At 41.8% G+C, this 18,741-nt stretch overlaps 1 long non-coding RNA gene across 1 annotated transcript in view; it reads right to left on the bottom strand.

Moving 5' to 3' along the window:
* Positions 1–5,008: 5,008 nt before the first annotated feature.
* LOC131592034 (uncharacterized) overlaps positions 5,009–18,741 on the bottom strand; it is a 30,824-nt gene continuing 17,091 nt past the window's right edge. Inside the window, exon 3 of the long non-coding RNA XR_009280507.1 lies at positions 5,009–5,379. This is a non-coding gene — a long non-coding RNA (uncharacterized LOC131592034). The remainder of the gene's footprint in view (positions 5,380–18,741) is intronic.

Genomic DNA, 18,741 nt, shown 5'->3' on the forward strand with positions numbered 1-18,741 from the left:
AGCAAAAGGTCTGGCATGGCAAGATCTGCTTCATCTGCTTCAGTGGCCAAATATGTCTACAGATATCACATCCCTCCTGGATCCAAAACTCCATCTGCATGGGTTGTAGTTTAAACTTTCTCATGGAGGTTGGACTAGATCTCCCAAGGCTCCGTAGAACCATGCCATAATTCAGATTATATGTTGCATTTTGCATGAGTGTCAATGTTTCATTCAGTTATAGTTTGAATTCGTACACACGGAAAAGAAGTATTTCCTAAGATTTTTCCTCAGTATCCTTCTCTTTCTTCTGAAACTGTAGGATGGTATACTTTCAGGTTTTCAAGTGAAGTGCTGGCTAAAATCAGATATTTAAAGAACAACCTTGCTAGAGCTGACAAGCAATCCTTTGCAAATGGGCTGGCACGTTTCAAGTCTCAGTGAGTCAGTCAGACATACACTTCCAAGTTTGATCCAGGTCGTCCATTTTACAGGTGAAACAACTCTAACATAGAGTTTAAAAAGCACTTTGCAACTGCCCATGGGCAGTTTTTATCAGGTGTAGCCTGTTTTTATAGCTCAGCCATTGAATGGGGCTTTGGCAAACCACAGGGGCCTGACTGGCAGCAGCCCCCTGCCTGCTCCTGCAGAGTGAGCAGAGGTTTGTCTCAGGGGTTGTACAGTTTCTCCCCAAAGGTCTCGTTGCAGCTCAGCAGCTGGGACAGGCATGGCAGTGTTGTGCTGGGGGTCTGTGCAGCCTCTCTGACCAGGCAGAAGCGGGTGAGGCCTTCTTCAGGTAGCTGGGAGAAGCCTCATGATGCAAATCCTGGTCCTCACAGCAGACTTCAACAGCCCCAGGGTCTACAGGAAACACATCTGAGGCAATATAAAAACCTGCAAAGCAGCCCTGCTTGCAAATAAACACCATAACCTCAAAGGACCCCAAGACACAAAAGCATGTCAGCCATAAAAGTGGCTTCCTTGGGCCAGTCCTACATTATTAGGGAGAAAATGACGAGCTGTAAGTAATCAGAAAGGTGATGTCAACTGTACTTGCAATGAAATATCAGTTAATTCTAAATTTTCCATGCTATTTTTAAAAGCATTCCATGCTTTTTCTTCTCTACTTACTAGGTTTTTATTAAGTTACATGAGACAAATAATTACGGCTCTAAGAATATCTGGAAGTGGGATATAAAGCTTTGACTCTGCTGGGCTTTTAACTGTACCTAAATTTGAGGATCTTCTCACCTTGCTTGTCAGCTGATAACACATGGAACACTTGTTTCAACACCTAACAGCATCACTGCTATAACATATTCCTTCCTAGAAAAATGATCTGCTGTACTCTACTCACCTGTGACAACTGCAATCTCTTGATGTGATAAAATGCAGGATTTTCGTGTACATGTTCCATGCCACACATGGTTTGATCTGAATCATCAGTGAACAATCTCAATCATCCAGCTCTCAGTGTCATTTTTAGTACAGATTTTGTCATTCTGAGGCTGACAAAGGAGATGAAGATCGATCATCAGAGAAAGGAAAAGGAATGAAAAAGAGAAAAATGGGAAAGCCGTTTCCCACAACCTGGGAAAAATGGTTATGAGGCTCTAGATGTACACATAGAGCCTTCAGTGAGCTAAGAGCATTTTGGTCTTCAACAGCAAATGTGTGAGTCTGTGGTTGATCTGGGTAAGAGAATGTTTATTTCCAGTACTCTCGGTTTGGTTTCTCAATAACTTATTTCATCATTTATTGAGCCTATCCATTATGGCCTCATAATGAATAGTTAATGCTGAGATATTAAATGTCTTCAGGCTCTGAAGCTCTGTTTCAGCTATTATGAGATTTTCCCTTTTCATTTTTAGAGAGCTCTCTTAAAAATACGCAGAGAAATGTTCAAAGGTACTGCAGGCACCTTTTTTATCCCAGGTTTTTTGCTTCCTGTTGACTTGGACACTTTTAGTTTGCCTTTGCAGAAGGCCTCTGTGGGGGCACTAGAAGACATCAGATACACTGAAATTGAAGAAGGGACCTCCTATACCTCAAGGATAAAAAGTTCACTTGGTTAATCGGCTTTAGGGAAAGGTGAACTTTCCTGCCTGCTAAAATGGCCATTTTTGATGTAGCTAAGATAAAAAGAAATAAGTGGGGAGGAGGAGAAGACTTGAGGAAACATTAGAAAACCTCACGGATTTAGGATTTCTTGCACCTTAGAAAGATGCAATATTGGAAAAAGATGTTGGTTTTGTTATTTATTTCCCTAACTATGAGAGAATTAATTTATTTTTAAAAAAATTCTGTAGATTAAAGAAATGGTTCTTGGCTACTTCCCAAAATGTCTGAGTGTTCTCATACCCAACATTAGCAAAATAAGGAAAACAAAAGCTGGCTTCAAGATCTTACTTTTTTTCTACAAGTCTGTTACATCACAGACTTGTGGAACAAAACCTGTGGGGTCTGTTAATTACCTTCAGAATTAATCACAGAATACTCTGAGCTGGAAGGGACACACAAGGCTCATCAAAGTCCAACTCTGGCCCTGCATGGGGCAGCCACAAGAATCACACCATGTGATTTCATATTTAAAATATGTGTTGATCTGCAGAGGATTTTGTAATTTTTGCAGTGCCATGTATTCTTTATTACTCTTTATGCATTTCTTTATTATTCATTATTCCATGCAAGGTGAATCCTGGGTTATCTTTTCCAAAAGTTTCACCACTGCCATGGTTGGAGTAGCATACCTGACAGTGAACAAACCTTATAAAGTTTAGAAATTTCATTTGGGAACCACCAAGAGTTCCCAAAAGCTGAATCTGACTTCAATCTTCAACTAAACTTAGTGAGAAGAGTGTTGCATGCTAAGCTTTGGTTTCCAAGTATTTTTGGTGTGGCTAGAAATAGTGTAGCTTATTTTGTATATATTTCAGCACTCCTTATTTCAGCCAATTCTATCAATAAGCACCCATGGAACAAACACTTATGACAAAAAATAATTAAAAAGTAACCAGTTTCATTTTGCTGTCTCCTCGCTTTGCATCTCGGATTAGTGGATCAAATTCCCTTGCAGGGCAGCCATTTGTCATTGTCATCAGCTGCAATATTAAATATTTGAGAATGACTTAAAAGCCAGTTTCAAACCATTCTGGGTAACCTGACTGTCCTTATCTGTGAGTCACACCTAGGAGCTTTGGGATACATCATGAAAGACTGAAATGGAAAGAGACAGAGATTTTGATGATGAAACCTCAAAATAATCTTCTTTAGGACCCAAATAATTCTGCTTCTTCTTCTGCCCCAGGCTGACTGGTCCTACTCCCTTCTTTGGTGATTGTATGACAGATTGAGGAGAAGCCTGTAAAGCTGCTGAGAATCTGAGCCTGTGAAAACTTCTGATTTTAGAGGACGATGCCAAGCAACTCTGCTGTCTCCTGATGGCCAGCAGCAGGGCTGTTGCAAAGGAGTGGGTTGTGCTATGTGACTCTGGGTGACACCTCCAAAGCAGATCATGTAAAGCCTCTGTGCAGGTGCACAATGAATTATTCAACTGCTGCTACTGAAGTGGTGGCAAGCTAAGCAAGGGTTAGAAACAGCACTTGGATTCATCAAAAAGGCATCACATTTAGATATTCAATCAGAGACCCTAAAGGAGCATTGTCAACTGGTTCAAAAATTAGGAAAGAGAAAATGCAACTTGGATTAAGCTTCCTATTGCATTAATTTGAAATGTTGCCTAAATTCTGCATCTGGAGCATTAAAAGAGCTAACATCTCTCTAACACAAAGTCCTACATTAGGTCCTACAACCACAGACACATGATCTAGTTCAGGGTTGTGGGGTTTTGACCCTTGTTTTTTAACTCATTTTATTTTGCAACAAACTTATTTGCAAACAAGAAAGGCCTCATGGTAGGAAAGGCCTTCCCTTGGGCAGTACCTTTGAGCAGCACCATTTATTTCTCTAGGGGAGGTTTCAGGTGAACAGAGCACTTTTCAAAGACACCGAGCCTCAGGCAGCAGCTCCTTTTGGTCACACTCCAGTGTCACACTTTCCGTGGCTCTGTGGGTGACAGGAGGTGTGAAACCCCAGGTGAATATGTGATGATAAGGGACAGAGGGTGCTCTGCTGTGCATTCTGTGTTTGATGTCTGGGGCTAACACACTGCCTGCTGGAGAGCTCCAGTCACTTCACTGTGACTCAGAGGCCAGGGAAGTGGATCTCGTTATAGACCTAACCTGCAGATGAATACAAAGCTTATCTTCCATTATAAATGACATCTGTGAAATGCAGCTTGGCTTCCTAAGAGAAGGAACACTCCAGCTCAATACTAATTCAGCAGTTCCATCCTTTCCGGTGACACAGTGATCAAGTGCTTGTTCTTCTTCTCCTGTGGATGTAGCACATCTCCCTCGAGCAGGGAAGCACTTTAGTCTAATGTGTGGGTTTAATTTTCCCATCATTCTTCCTGCTCTCTAGAATATGTGTCTGAGCTATGGGAAAGAAATGTAAATTTTTCTAGGAGGCTGTGGCTGGGAGCAGTGATTGAGAAGCAGAGAGCTGTAAAGAGCTCTCTGTAGCAGTAATTGCTTCATGTCCTGTTCAAGCTATTCTTTATGGTCTTCTGTGACATGTAAGAATTATTTCCGTGTTATGAAGTCAGGGGCTGCGTGCAACATGCAAACCCCTCTTTCTCCTGATTCAGAATCTGCCTCTGGTGGTGCTGGAAGATTTTATGCATTGTCTGGAATTACTGGGGATTGGATCAACCTATGACTACCCCTTTTCCTGCAGGACAGGTGGTTTCTCCCTGATATAGATTTGGAAGATTATGAGTCACATTCTCTTGTTACTTTGTCTTCAGAAAATTTTAAGTTTTTTATTCTTCTTTTAGAGAATGTCAAGCAAGAATTTTTTTTTTTACGTAAATAAAAAAAAAAAACAAACAAACGTGATCTTGCTAGATATGACTATTCATAGGAAAATATAGATCAGTTAAAAAGCATAGAAAAGCACAGTTCTGCAAGTTCTTTTATAAAGTCCAGGGAGAGATGCTTCTAAACTTGCTTCACTATTACTCACTAGAGTTTGCAGAGGCTTGCAGAGGGCAGCCTGACTTTCTGAAAGCCTGTCAAAATTGCCTTACATAGGGGAGTGGTGCCCTTTAAGAGGAAAAAAACCCGTGTCCTCAGCCTTAGAATTGAAGCATGCAGGTGGGGTTTCCTTTGTGGCCACATATCTCGTTTTCTTGATCTAAAAATAACAAGCGACAGCGGATTTTGTTGTAGTTGCCAGCTTATTCTCAAGTTCAGGTAATTTGCTTCTGCTTCACAAGTGATGGGACACCTTGAACTGGATCACCTGGCATCTGTCTTGCAAACACATTGTCCCTCAGGGCTGGAAAGCTAAGCAGAAAGGGAAAACAAGGGTTAATTAGAAAAGAAAGGATAATTATCTGGTTGTTGTTGTTGTTTATGTTTTTATTTTTTATGTTGCAACCTTCACTGACCTATAGCTACTGCTAGTTCATTTCCCATTCTGCACTGGTACCTCTGTGCATTTGAAATGCCTTTTCCCACTGCGTCTCTGCTTAAATAAAACCCTGGGGATTCTTCAGCCTTTAATGAAAATTACAAAAGCCTTTGCATATCGTGCAATTACCTCTCCCTTTGTTTTCCTACGAAATGGATTCAGCAGCTCCCCGTGGGACACCAGAATTAGCATGTCAATATCACGACATCTCTCTGCAGAGTCATGTTGGGATTGCAGCATTCTGATTCAAGGTTATGTGTTTTCAGGTGCAAACCACTTCGAAATGAGCAGTTTGCACCCCCAGAGCATGTGAACACTGAGTAAGTTGTTCATTCCTGTCCTGCCTGCAGGGTCTGCCACAGGCCTCAAAACAATTTGGGTTTAGGGTGAGAGGTTTTAGAGGAGTTTGCCCTTCCAAATCCCTGCCCACTACTGCTGCTTCCCACAGTCCTGTCACATAAGACTCCCTCTACTGCTCCAGTAGCTTCACATGGAAACAAATTTTATTTCTCTTGCCGCTCGGCTTTAAGCATTGGAGCCCTAGCAGTGACATCCTGATTTTCAACACATTTCAGCATATGCATCTTCACTATGCTTTTCTTGACATACATACAGTGTATAGACAGTGAACCTTTTCTAAGAAAAAAGAAAGTACATATAGACATGCATATATATATATATACATATATTCAAAAACACAGGGCATTCTGAAAAATTTCCTAGGTCAACAATATGACATTGATATAATGGTGTTTTGAAGGTTAAATGTTCCAGTTAAAGTCTGTCTCCAGTTCTGAATCATCTGACTTGTGCTAGAAGTCAGAAACATGTCTGTATGGTTCAGCTTGCCTACCAGGAAAAAAATGCTGTATTTGAAGGCTCTGATCCTGTTTATGCAATCTGCCAGAGTAAATTGTGCTCTTCTGATAAAAGGCTGGTGAAACCAAACAACCAGGACCAGAGAACAGCAATACCCAGAATCTGGTGAGAAAACAGTTTGCACAAAGCAGTGCTTCATCATTCAGATCTCCATCACTAAGCCACAACTCTGCAGGGAGATCAGAACAAGCTTGGGAATTGCCACATCCATAGCATTGCTTCAGAATAAAACCACAGATTAAGTGAAAAACCTCACCTCCCATTTCTCTTTGAAATTGTTACACTAAATATCATAACAAGACTTTCTCTCAGCAGGGTTGTACTCCACCCTCTTCTTAGGAGGATTGTGCTCCACCCCTTCTCAGCTCATATGGAAATATTAGTTCTGTCTCTGATGTGAAATTTGTATGTGGCAGATCTTATTTTCTTTTTTCCTTCCTTGGTGCACTCTGTTGATTTTGGAGAACATTTTACCCATCCCTTCAAACCATAACTTTCAGAAAAGCTTGGCAGTAACTGATGACATTGCAGGGTTTGCTGCTGATGAGCCAAGTACATAGCTTTGGGTTGTGTGTACTCCTGGATGGCATGATGCTCTCTTGTCTTTGCAATAGATAATAAAAGGAGCTTGAGCAAGCTTGTAGCTGGATCAGGCTGCCTATTTGGCTCACCCACCTCTCCTCCTTCTGCCTCAGCTTGCTCATCTGTGAATTGGGAGTAAGGATGCTGACCTCATTACAGTGCCTTAAAGAAAAGAATTACAGAGAGCTACTGAGCTCACCAAGGCCTGTGCAAGAAGTGTGGGCACCTGCCTCAGAGGTCTGCTCTGGGAGCATCAAAAAGCTGATTTCTTTTGTACTCCAGTTTTCTGGGCCTAGATCTGCATGTCCTCAGTAGATCTCAGTTGCTGTTTATCTACTTGTCCATTCTTATTCCTCCCTTCCCTGCTAAGAGCTCATGAAGATGAAAGTTCGCTTGTTCCTAAACATGATTTCTCCCCTGCTTTGGTATTAACAGCTTCAGAGGATCCTCATCCTCAGCAACATCCCACTGGATGCTGCTGGACCTGCTGCAGCTAAAGGGCACCAGAACATTCAGTTCAACACATGCACTGATGTGTTACAGCAGCTCCTGGGGGCTCATCTGGAGGCACAGGGACTGTGGCTGTTGCCAGACATGGTGCATCAGCACCTCCAAGTTTACAGCCTAATCAGGCAAACAAGACCCATGATAAAAGAACAGCCAGCAGACATCCCCAGCTAGCAGATGACACACAACAAAATAAAGTGATTTGTCAAGGACAGGGCTGGGCCTTATCTTGCTGCACCTCTCAGGTGAGAGCTGGGTATGTACAGACAGAAGGGAATGTACCCTTGTTCTGGATGAACAGACACTTTGGATTTTAAAGTGGTTTTACTCATTCTCCCACCCCTTTCTTCTGGTCTATTTGCCTCCTTCATTCTTTCCTTTTTCTTTTTTTCTTTTTTTTTTTTTTTTTTCAGGCCTGCTCCACACTGTCCCTGGCATTCTCTGTCCCTCTCTCCATCCTGGCCCCCAGGTGAAGTCTGTCATCGGCCAGCCCTCACTTCCCTCACAGAAGTGCTTGCAGGTAGCTGGTGCCAATTCCTCTTTTCTCCAGTAATAATGGATGCCCTGGAACACTCTCTGCCTTAGCTGTAATTTTGGCCTTGAACAGAATAACTTGACTGTGCTAGTTGCTGGACACAACAGCTACTTGCTCAGGTCTTTCTGCCTCCTCCCTGTTCCTGTTTACAATTCCACCTGCTCTCCCCTGCCTTGCCTGCAGTAATCTGATCGTTCCTGCAGCTTCCCAGCCCTGGGTCCCAGGGGCTGCACAATTATGGAGAGAGAAACAGCCCTAGACTAGGGAGATACAGCCTAGGGGTTTGGACAGTGCTATTGAGTAATCCATCAAGAGCAGCATCCCTGTGGAAAACAAGGCATCAGCAATATGAGAGGTGTGACCTTCCCCTCTGAGCTCCAGAGCAGCCTAGGGCCCAGCTCTGAATGCTAATGGCTTTGTGTAGGGCTCCTTGTCCTCCATCTGTGCTCTGCAGTGCAAGAAGAAATCTGCTTCCTTGGGAAAACACTTCCAGCAAGGTTCATAGCAGTGTCTGTGTAACTCCTTGTGCAGTTTAGAGCTACTGAAGGTTTCCACCAGAAGCGCTGTACCCTGGAAACCTCTCGTGTGCACAGAGCAGCAGCTGCTGTGGTCTCATGGTGCTGTGCAGTGTCACTGCCTGCTCCTGCTGTGGCCAGACGCTCTTGGGCACCACAGCACTCGTGGTTGTGAGCCACGTCTCCGAGGCAGCTTGTGAACCACAGCTGCCCAGGTTTCTGTTTTAGTCACAAAAGAAAGAGAGAATTTTGTTAAAACTCTGCTCCTGCAAAGGCTGTGGGGGGAAGAACTTGGTCTCCAGTGCTTTTTCTAGAAGTGCATTTCTGCAGGATACCGCTGCTGCTAAACTCCCATGACTGTTCTCTTACCCCATGCATCTCCTCTCCCACAAATCCCATACTTTTGTTGCAGTCCCCTAGTCCAGTGCAACATAAGGTGTGTGTGGCACAGATGTCCAGTGACCCTTCCTGTAGCATCTGAGTCCTGGGCTTTAAAGGATGCATTGGCTTTCCATTCCATACCACTCAAAAGTATCCCAGTAGATTCCCCAAACCTTAACTCAACTAGGCTTTTTCTCTTAATAGATTTGCTCTGCTTCAATGACCCAAAACAGCCTTGTTAGCTAGAAGAAAGAACTTCTTTTTTTCCTTCAACTTTCAAAGAGTTATGTGGGCCTGCAAGTCTTCAAAGCCTATGGTCTGTGGTCCAAGAACTAAAAACAGACACACATTTCACCACCAGATGGATGAAAACTTAAGGCTCATCTTGCTCCTCTTTTTCCTTCAGCAGTCCAAAAAAAGAGTCACTTTTAAAAGGGTTTATCAGTTGGAATTTTTCTCTGCCTGTAACTGGGAAGAAGCTAAGAAACCATGGCAAGATCACAGATTTAGACTATCTACAGGATTCGCAGTCCTGAGAAGTGCTGGCATGACTGAGTGACGTATCACTCAAATATGTAAATAACTTTCCCATGGGGAGCGCTCAGACTCTGCCTCAGAGGAAGAGTTTTGCTTAAATAAGCACAGAACAGCTTTGTTGTTGCAACTTTGTGGAGCCTATCCCTTTGGGCTGCTAGTCCCAAAAGCTGTGCAAGTCCTGGCCAGGCTCACTGAAGAGCAAGCAGATGTGTTCAGCTACAGGCACTGCCTTCTCCAGTCCTGCCAGGGCTCCTCTCCCAGCCCTGCTGCTGCCCTTTACTAATAATAGACCACTTGTATTTTTTTTCAGGGAAGGAACATAGTAGATGTGGGTTGTGCACAGTGAGGGTGATTCTGAAATGCATTTTTTGTGGGACTAAATTAAAATGATTCAACTTTTGGCTTGCTTTGAAATTAGTGCAGTCATGCTATGACAGTTGTGGATCCTTTTCTTACCAAAAATACAATGTGAGTTGTCCCTTAAAATGATGGCAATTCCTGCTTCTCTGGAGCAGCCTCCTTCCTGACACAGAGCACTAAAATTGTTTTGCCATTATTTTGGACAACTCTTCCACTTAACCCCATGTCTTTAAAGCAGGGATTTGGAGATCTTCTGTGACACCATGAAGAACTAATTTAAAGCATAGAACACAACATTTTAGATAAATTATTCTCAGAATAAATTATTTTCAGAATCTTTTAGAAGAAGACATAGTTCAAGAGATCCAGGGAAAATAGTCACGAAATGGAATGAAAAGGAGGAGGAGGTGTAGGCATAAGAGCAGCAGAAAAGGCACAACCAGGAGAGAGGGAACAGAAACTGGATTAAATCAGGATATAAAAGCTTATAAATCTCTTTATTTTAAGGTACAAAAAATACCAAGTCCTAAAATATGATCTTTTCCTGGCAATGGCCACGCTGTTAAGAAGTTTCTCTTTTGGAGCAAAAAGGGTGGGTGTGCTCAGGGATATTTTTCCAGCCTTGTGCTTGAGACCTCTTTTCTTCTGTGTCTGTTTCAAGCAAGTCCTATTGCAAGCCACTCTTGGGCACAGAAATCACTTAGGAAAATAGAAGTAGACTTTACTTGAGACAGCAAAAACAGAGCAAGTTTTGCATGCAGATGGCCTTGTCTGGAATCTGACTGGCTTTCAACACATCAGCATGGTTGTGCATTTCTCTGAGTCACTGTGACAAGAGCTGAGAATGGATGGCTGGCTGTTTTACTGCAGCTTTTGAAAGCAGTTGTCAGAGATTAGGACTATGTTGGAAATCCAGGTTTTAGAGTCTGCCTTCAGAAGGTGCTTGACATTAGCAAGTGGCTTTTGCTACTCTGATGTTTCCTTCAAAGATGACAGAGGTTAAGGGAAAATGAGTCATAAAGGAGAACTGAGTTTGGTTTCTTGTCGCATTGTCCTTGTCTAGGGAAGTGTTTTTCAGTGGTTTGTCAGACCCAGCTCCATAGCATGCATTCCAACAGTGAGAAAGGGCAAACAGACAAATTAATTTTGATTGTGTTTTTACTAATTATTTACTTTTTTACTTTTTATTTTCCTTCAGATTTTTTTGTTCCCCTTGCTGGCTTTCTAGTGTCCTGGGTTTACTTTCTGATCTCAGTTGTCAGGCTCCCTGCCCCAGTGGGAAATCATTCAGCCAGCATGGTAAATGTTGTCTGGCTGCTGTCATAGAAGAATTTAAATGACTGCTGCTAGTATTAATCACTGTATTCCTGAATCAGTTCTGTAGTGTCTGGAGAAATGAGAAGAATCATATTTGTATGACAAACTGCCATTACTATACTGACACCCAAAAAGTTACTTTGCTTAGCGATGACTGGGGCCTCTCATTTCATTTAAGAATGCATTTCCCTCTGAAATTCATGTCTGCTTTATACTAAGTGTAACTATTCTTTCTGTCTAACTTGGGTTACTGAATCCAGTAATAGATGAGGGACCAAAACTCTAAAATTGTGTCCCTTAAACATTTTCATTGCAAAGTGAAAATTTGATGTGTCCATCAGTGGTTATTCTCTTTCCCTTGTTCTATTCAGTCTTGGTACAAGAACTTTCCCAGACCTCATTTTTTGTGCAATTTAACTGTGCTGTAACTTGTTATAGCAGAAAAGTATAGAACAATATTTTCAGAAAAGCAAGATCTCTAGGGAGAGACAACAAACATTTTTTACTAGCCTTGCTGCTTTATTTGGAAAAATCAGATATGCTGTCAGGTCCTGAGACTCTGCAGGTGACTCAGTGCTTTGAAAATATTTTATATCTGCTCTGATAAATGATGTTGTCTCTGCTCCATGCTTCACTTTCTCTGGCCACCAAAGCTACAATGCTACTGTCAAAAACCACGCAGAAGATCATTCTTTCAACCCAGCCTTCCACAGGCCATTAAAAAAAGTTATTATTGTATGTCCCTTAAGATGCTGGGAGTGAAGAAGAAATGGGTTTTATATCAATGGGCAACACTTTCTCTGCAGCTCTTGTCTGGTGTTGGCCTTTGATCACTGCTGCTTCACATCAGCTGTGATTATCTCAGTGCTGAAGCCAGGCTGAATCCTCCTACTCACTTCTGGATATTCCCCCTGCTCCCCACACAACCTACCATCAGACCAACAGCTTCTACTCTGTTTAGAAACACATTTCATAGCTGTCAGCTTCTGGTATCAGCTTTTATAGACATGCAAAATAGCTTTCCTTCCCCCAGCACCCATATGCTGAACTACCAGATTACAAAGATGCCCTTTTTTAAAGTTCAAATTTGTGAAGTCTCATTAAATTGAGAATTAACTACAAAGTGAGATTTCAAACAGCTGCCTCTCTTAAGCAGTGCTACATGACTAGGAAACCTGTTTTCTTTGGCAAGACTTTTTAAAGATGGATTTTCCCCTAGCTAGTGTCTGGTTGTGAATCTCAGACCTAAAATTTACTTTTTAGTTACATTTAGTTCAATTCCCAAATGGACTTTCAGGGGAATCTTTCAGCCAAACTTCTGCACATGCCTCCTGACATACTGAAGTGAAACAGAAATGAGGAGAGGAAACAGAAGCTGGAGAGAGGCAGCAGTTTGTCCAGGGTCAAAGGGAAGGTGGGAGCCAGAGCAGAGCTGCACCATCTCAGCTCTAGGATGTGCACCAGGTGCTGTTCCTGAGCTCCCTGCCTCCCTCCCTCCCTCCCTCCCTCCCTCCCTCCCTGCCTCCCTCCCTCCCTCCCTGCCTCCCTCATGTTTTGTGGCAGCAATTTGTCATGGCTTCACAAGCTGCCTGCCTGGGCTCCCGCAGGCTATTTGAAAAGCAGAATACAGGATCATGTGTTTTTCTCACTGTAGACTAGATGAATAAAATTTGTGCTTGGGTTTGTATTTATTCATGACCATTCTTCCAGGATGAGATAATATTATAAATGCAAATGTTTATATTAATGCACTCCCATAGTTCTCTTAGGCCAGGAAGGTGAAGCATGTTTAACCAATCTGTTAGCTGCCTATGGCTATTTTCCTAAGGGTTACCACAGGGGATTGTAATTCTCATTTAAATTCCAGCATCTTCCCATCTAGGACAGGCTGGTGTCCTGGCTTCAGTGGCCTCCTGTTCTCACAAAAAATCAAGGAGTGCATATAGGCCTGGCTATATTTGCACTTAACCTGGGAACAGACCTGCTGCTGGAAGAGAGGTGTGGCACAACTTAAAATGGTTTGGACCAGTTCTGTGCCAGGCTATACCAGCAAGAATACGCATAAAGCTTCTAGGTGTTTTGATCAGTACGGTTTTAGCAATTCCAGAGGAAAAAAAAGGGTACAAAAGAAAAATCCCCTACAAGAACAACTGTAAGAAAAGCCATATTTGTATTGTGGGCCAAACTGGATTGTCTTTCAAATGTTGATTAGCAGCACATGGACTAGCACACCTGCTAAATGTTCCATTTTTATTTGGAGAACAGGCACTCAAAAGTCTTGGTGTTGGATATGTTCACATTTCTTGTGCTTCTTTAGCCATGCACATAGACTCCCCTGAGCTTCACTGATTATCATAGCAGTGCAGGATGCCTTATTCTTAGAAAAATGAACAGAGACTCTTTATTTCTTGGGCTTTCTTCAATTTAAACATTCCAGTTTATGCAGTTTTTTTGCTGCATATGTATGTCTTGAAGGAAGAGCAGGTAACATTTGTGAATGACATACGCTGACCTGGTCTTCATCCCAAGCAGAGGATCTTTTTGAGTGATTGGCTCCCATCTTTCCAAATTTGGATTTGGTACATCAAGGCAGAGACATAAAGGCTGTCTCCAGGTAGAGTCTTCTCAGGCTGTAAGATTTCAAAACCTAAAATGGTTTCATCTCTGAGTACTCCTTGGATGCCATTTTGCGGTAGCTTTATTAAAGTGTGACTCAGAGCCTGTAATTAATCCCTAAAGCATTTCATTCTTTGACAAGTTTTGCAACACATGGGACTTCACAATAATGATGAAATCACTTCCAAAATGCCTGTATGAGTTCAGCTATCATTTCTGCTGGGAATACAGCAACATGTTTATTTCTGTGCTCAGAAAAAGAAAAATCCAATAAGGACGGATGTATTCCACCTAAAACCAAGGAAAAATTGTGAGAGTCAAAAATACCTGTGCATATATATAAAGTTTATAATAGCCTTCTGTAGTTAAATTTCCTCATAATTTGTTAAACAGGGAGAAGTGCTGGGAGAACTTAATGACAACTTAATGGGAGAAGGCTATCGAATTTCTGGGTCATTGTTCACAGAATTATCTACACTGTTTGAAGGTAACTATCCATATTGCTTTCCAAGACTGATTCATTGAGTGTAATTATTTCAGTGCAGGATTAGAATAAAGATTAATTTAGGTAATTTGCTGTCCAGGGCCAGGAGCAGATGCTTAGAAATGAGCACCAGCTTACGATTTCATAATACAGCTTAAGCCAAGATAAAAGCTCGCTACTGCCAAGAGGGAAAGGTCCTGCCCTTCTTTTCAGCTTCTACACCCCCAGCTCCTGGCTCCATCAAGCCCAGCTTGCCTGTGCGTTGCTGGTGCTCCTCCAGACACACAGTAAGCCAATTCACTGCAGTGGCAGAAAGGTCACTTAAATAATAACAAAAAGAAGTGCTTTTGTCTGTGGCGAGTTGTGCTGGCTTGCCTCCTGATCCGTCAGGTCGCAGCGCCAGACGGAGGGGTCACGCACTTGGGATCAGTGGATGTGGGAGGAAAGAGCAGGGAAGGCTGGGTAGGAATGAAGGAAAGAACTAACAAGGAGGAACTCAAGGGGAGTAAGGCTTCCAAGTTGTGTCAGCAGTGAGACATTTATTTGGCTAAACTTTCTATTTTTGCCTGTTTGACACCTACTGGAAAGTCTAGTTGGTCTTCCCAGAGCAGCATGTACAGTGGGTGGAAGAGCTCTGTCCTGAATGAAAAGATCTCATTTACAATTTATGAAAAAGTCTGTTTGGGGGTTGTGGGGGGTTGCTTTAGTTTTTCCACGTGTGCGTTACTTTACAGTCATTGTTCTTGAGTTTTATTTACCATTTTATTGCTTGGTCAGTTCTGCAGCAGTTCACGGTAGCCAGAGCTGAAGGCCACACATGATCTCAGTATCCAGAAATTGTTGTTTCATCTGGAAATGTGACTTTTTAGCCTGTTTCATGTAAGTTATTGATATGTTAAAGAATAAAGATCCCAGCTGAACTGAACCTGGGGCATCATAACTGCCTTTCCAATGTGTTTAATTAGATCTCTTTCCTACTTCTTAAGCCATTATCAGTCCTTGAGGAAATCCTTCCTTCCAAACTGACAGGGCTGAAGAGCTTTCAACAAGGAGCACTGTTGCCAACTTTTTTGGAAGATGGCAAACTCATCTCTTGAGCATTGACTGTGTCCATGTGATGGATGACATGGCTGTCTTCGCTGGACAAAATTAATGGGGATGCATAGATCATATAGATAATATTTATTATTTGTTCTCTTCTCTGGTGGGGAACTTTCTCCTGTGATTTCCACCAGTGGAAGGGAGCTCTTGTTTAAGATTGGTGCCCTAGTGCCACCTTTCATTCTGCTAGCACTTTGTCTGTGCTAAGCTACAGATCACATATCATGGCAGCTCCATAGCTGAAGTGCTTTAATCTCCTGAATAAAAATCATCTCATCTGGGTAGTTTTTCACTGGTTCAGTTTCTCAATTTGCTCCAAGTCATCCAGTATTGATTTATTAAGCTGAGGCAGTTCTTCCTGGTGAAGGATGTCTCCATTGTAGGAAATTCATGGATACTTTTAGGGCCATTAGATGCTTCTGAAAATCTCTGAGGTTCTTTTGTAGCTTAGCAATATGTCCTGTCACAAACATTAAATACACAGTCACTCTGGGGTGTTGTTTGCTGTGTCCACCCCTGACAGGCACAAGTCAGGGCCCTGTGGTTTTTTTTGGGGTTTTTTTTTTCACATATTCTATAAAAATAAATTGAAGCTTTATTTTGTCCTCTAATGTTCTGAGGCTTGATATACACTTTGACTGTGTTTTCAACTGTTGTTTTTCATAGAATCATCACAGAATCACAGAATGGTATAGGCTGGAAGGCATCTTAAAGATCATCTAGTTCCAACCTCTCACCATGTTTTTTTGTTCTTTTTTTTTCCCCTGAACTGCAAAATCTAACACAATATAGACAGAAGTTTCATATAATGGCCTTTTTTTTAAAAAAAAAAGATTAAGAGTTCCCTTTATGGAATGGTTATGAGACAGTTCACGATATGACCATTAGATTACCTACTTAGCAATATATTGATTTTTTTAAGTTCTTCTGAAATTTGGACCCCAAATGCTTATGTAGATTTACAACAAGGCTACATGACTTGAAAAGTGATGAACATATACCAACTTCTATTGCCTTTCAGCCTTTCTACTGTAACTCAAAGCCCTTTTCTTGTACTCTAACAGACAGATGCTCTTTTGTTTTACCCATTTCTGAAAGCAGAACAGGAACTATTTCATTACTCCCTCTAGCCTAGGTCAGGTGCTGTGAGTGGTCAGCTATCCAGATATTCAGCATGCCAAGGAAAGTAGGGCTTATTCCTTGGACAGCCAACTTCAGGGCAAGGAGACTTGTACCCTTTGGCTTTGAGCTGCTGTTCCTGAGGCTGGTAGGCACCTTCCTTCTTAGATTGATGCTGGGTACCCAGAGTCACAGGCAGCCTCTCAGCATCAGTTATTTTGTTCTGATAAAGCTAAACTGGAATGTTACTTTGATTTGTTAGTTAATCATCAGCATTTTTCTCTTTTTTTTTTTTGGAACTTCTTTGAGCTTTGGCTCATACTAACTTGTAGAAACTGCTTGCTCACTCATTTGTCTCTTAGATTTCTTCCAGTCAGGAGCATAATGAATATCAGCCAGCGCCATTGTGACAGTATTGCAAATATCTCCAAAGATTGCCAAACTGCCATAGATTAGGATTTCATGTCAGAAACCAGAATTTGATGAGAATAGCACTCTAACTGTGGGAATGGCTGGTCATTGGAATGATTTATCTGTTGACTGGAGTGGATACCCTGTAAACCAGAAATATTTAAATCAAAGGCACGGAGATTTTTGTAAGGATTTTTGAAGCTTGTTTCAGCTTCAACAAAAACTGTTACAGAGGAGAGAGATGGTAGGAATCAGATTATAATTTATTTAGTTAGTTAGTTAGTTTTTCTTAAAACTATATAAATTCTACCTCTTAGACAAGAAGTATTTTTCTGAATTATTTACCAGTTTACATTTGTATCATCTTTTTTTACTTCTTCACTATAATAATAATAATAGAACAAATAAAGAAAAGTTTTGGGCTTTTGTTTCTGGAGGGCAGAAAAAATCCACACTTCAAGTCATGGTCAGCATCCCCTCTTTTTTCATCTCCTTTTGGTCACCACAGAGGACAGACATATACCTCTGCCTCTCCCTAGGCACGTGCCAAGGTTGGAAATTCCACATCTCATAGCTGTCTCTAGAGGGAAATGTCATATTCCAAAGTCTGCAGTGGAAAGGACTGGATTTTTAGTGTGTTGGGTATTTTTAATATCTAGCAGGATTGGTAGAAAGGGTAGCAAAACAAACAAGATTAGTATGAACCTCAAGGTGGAAATAACTCATCCAGCAGACCGAACATCTTTGCTGTTGGAGTTTTCTTCCTCTTCAGGCCTGTTTCTGTTGAAGCCAAAGATGCTCAAATCCAAATGCTCAGACAATTTTACAAATGAATCTATGGCTCATTCTGTGATGCACTGAAGGAAATGCTAGTTCCAGTTCAGTTCCTAGGAAAATGTACACACTGCCTCATATTGCCTGCCGTCACAATTGGTTGTCACCCTTACCTTTGATCTCTCCCAACCCACTCAACTCTTGCTGTTCTGTGGAAAGCTTTGCTTTCATACTGAAAAGTGATCTGTGTAAGTGTTTACTTGAACAAGATGCTGCTGTTGTAGTTGTTCTGTGTTTATACTGTTATAAATAAGTCCTTTTCTGTTAATTCTATGATTCCAGAGATCAGCTCTTTGCCTTCCAGAACAAGGCAGTTCCTGGAAGACAGCACACAGCATGGCAAACACCACCTTGGTGAATTGGCTTGATTGTAGCTCAAGCAAAGTTCTTACCAGGCTTCCATAAAGAATTGCGGTTTTCACTGGTTACCATCACTTGATTGCTCTAATTGAGATTATAGCCCTAAAACTTTACTGTTTCAACCAAGTTTTCCTGCTCAGAAATCAAGATATAATCACCATGTTCAGCACTAAAGAACGTGTTGACTTCCTTACCCTTTTAGGCCAGGAGACTAATCACAGGATGAGTCAGCTGAAAGTTCCAGTGGCAAGGAATGTTTTTTTCACATGAATAAAAAATGAGGAAGTGTGTGTGTTCATGCACGTTTTCAAGCAGGTGGTTTCCAGCAGCCTCGGTCTCTAACCAGCTGTTTTCTCTGTTCCCTTCTTGAGGCTTCTGCAGCAAACATGTTATTCGGAAGATTAAGATTTTGATGAGGGAAAATGGAAAGTCCCCAAACCATTATTTTCCTGCAGCCTGCATGGCTGGCCGGGAACCATAAGATGTGCCTACTCGACAGCTTAGTGGGAAGAGGTAGAGCCAGCCAATTTATTTTCCTCTGACAGCTGAAAACCTCCAGTTTCTCTCCCTTTCCTGACTTCTTTGTCTCTACTTCTGATTGCAGGGGTCACTGCAAACTAGTTCCAACAAGTTGCAAACAGCTGTGCTGTTAGTTACTTTATTGGCCATAAAAGATCCCAACAGGTAAC

This window comes from Poecile atricapillus, chromosome W (assembly GCF_030490865.1).
Source record: "Poecile atricapillus isolate bPoeAtr1 chromosome W, bPoeAtr1.hap1, whole genome shotgun sequence".
In the NCBI taxonomy this organism is placed as follows: domain Eukaryota; kingdom Metazoa; phylum Chordata; class Aves; order Passeriformes; family Paridae; genus Poecile; species Poecile atricapillus.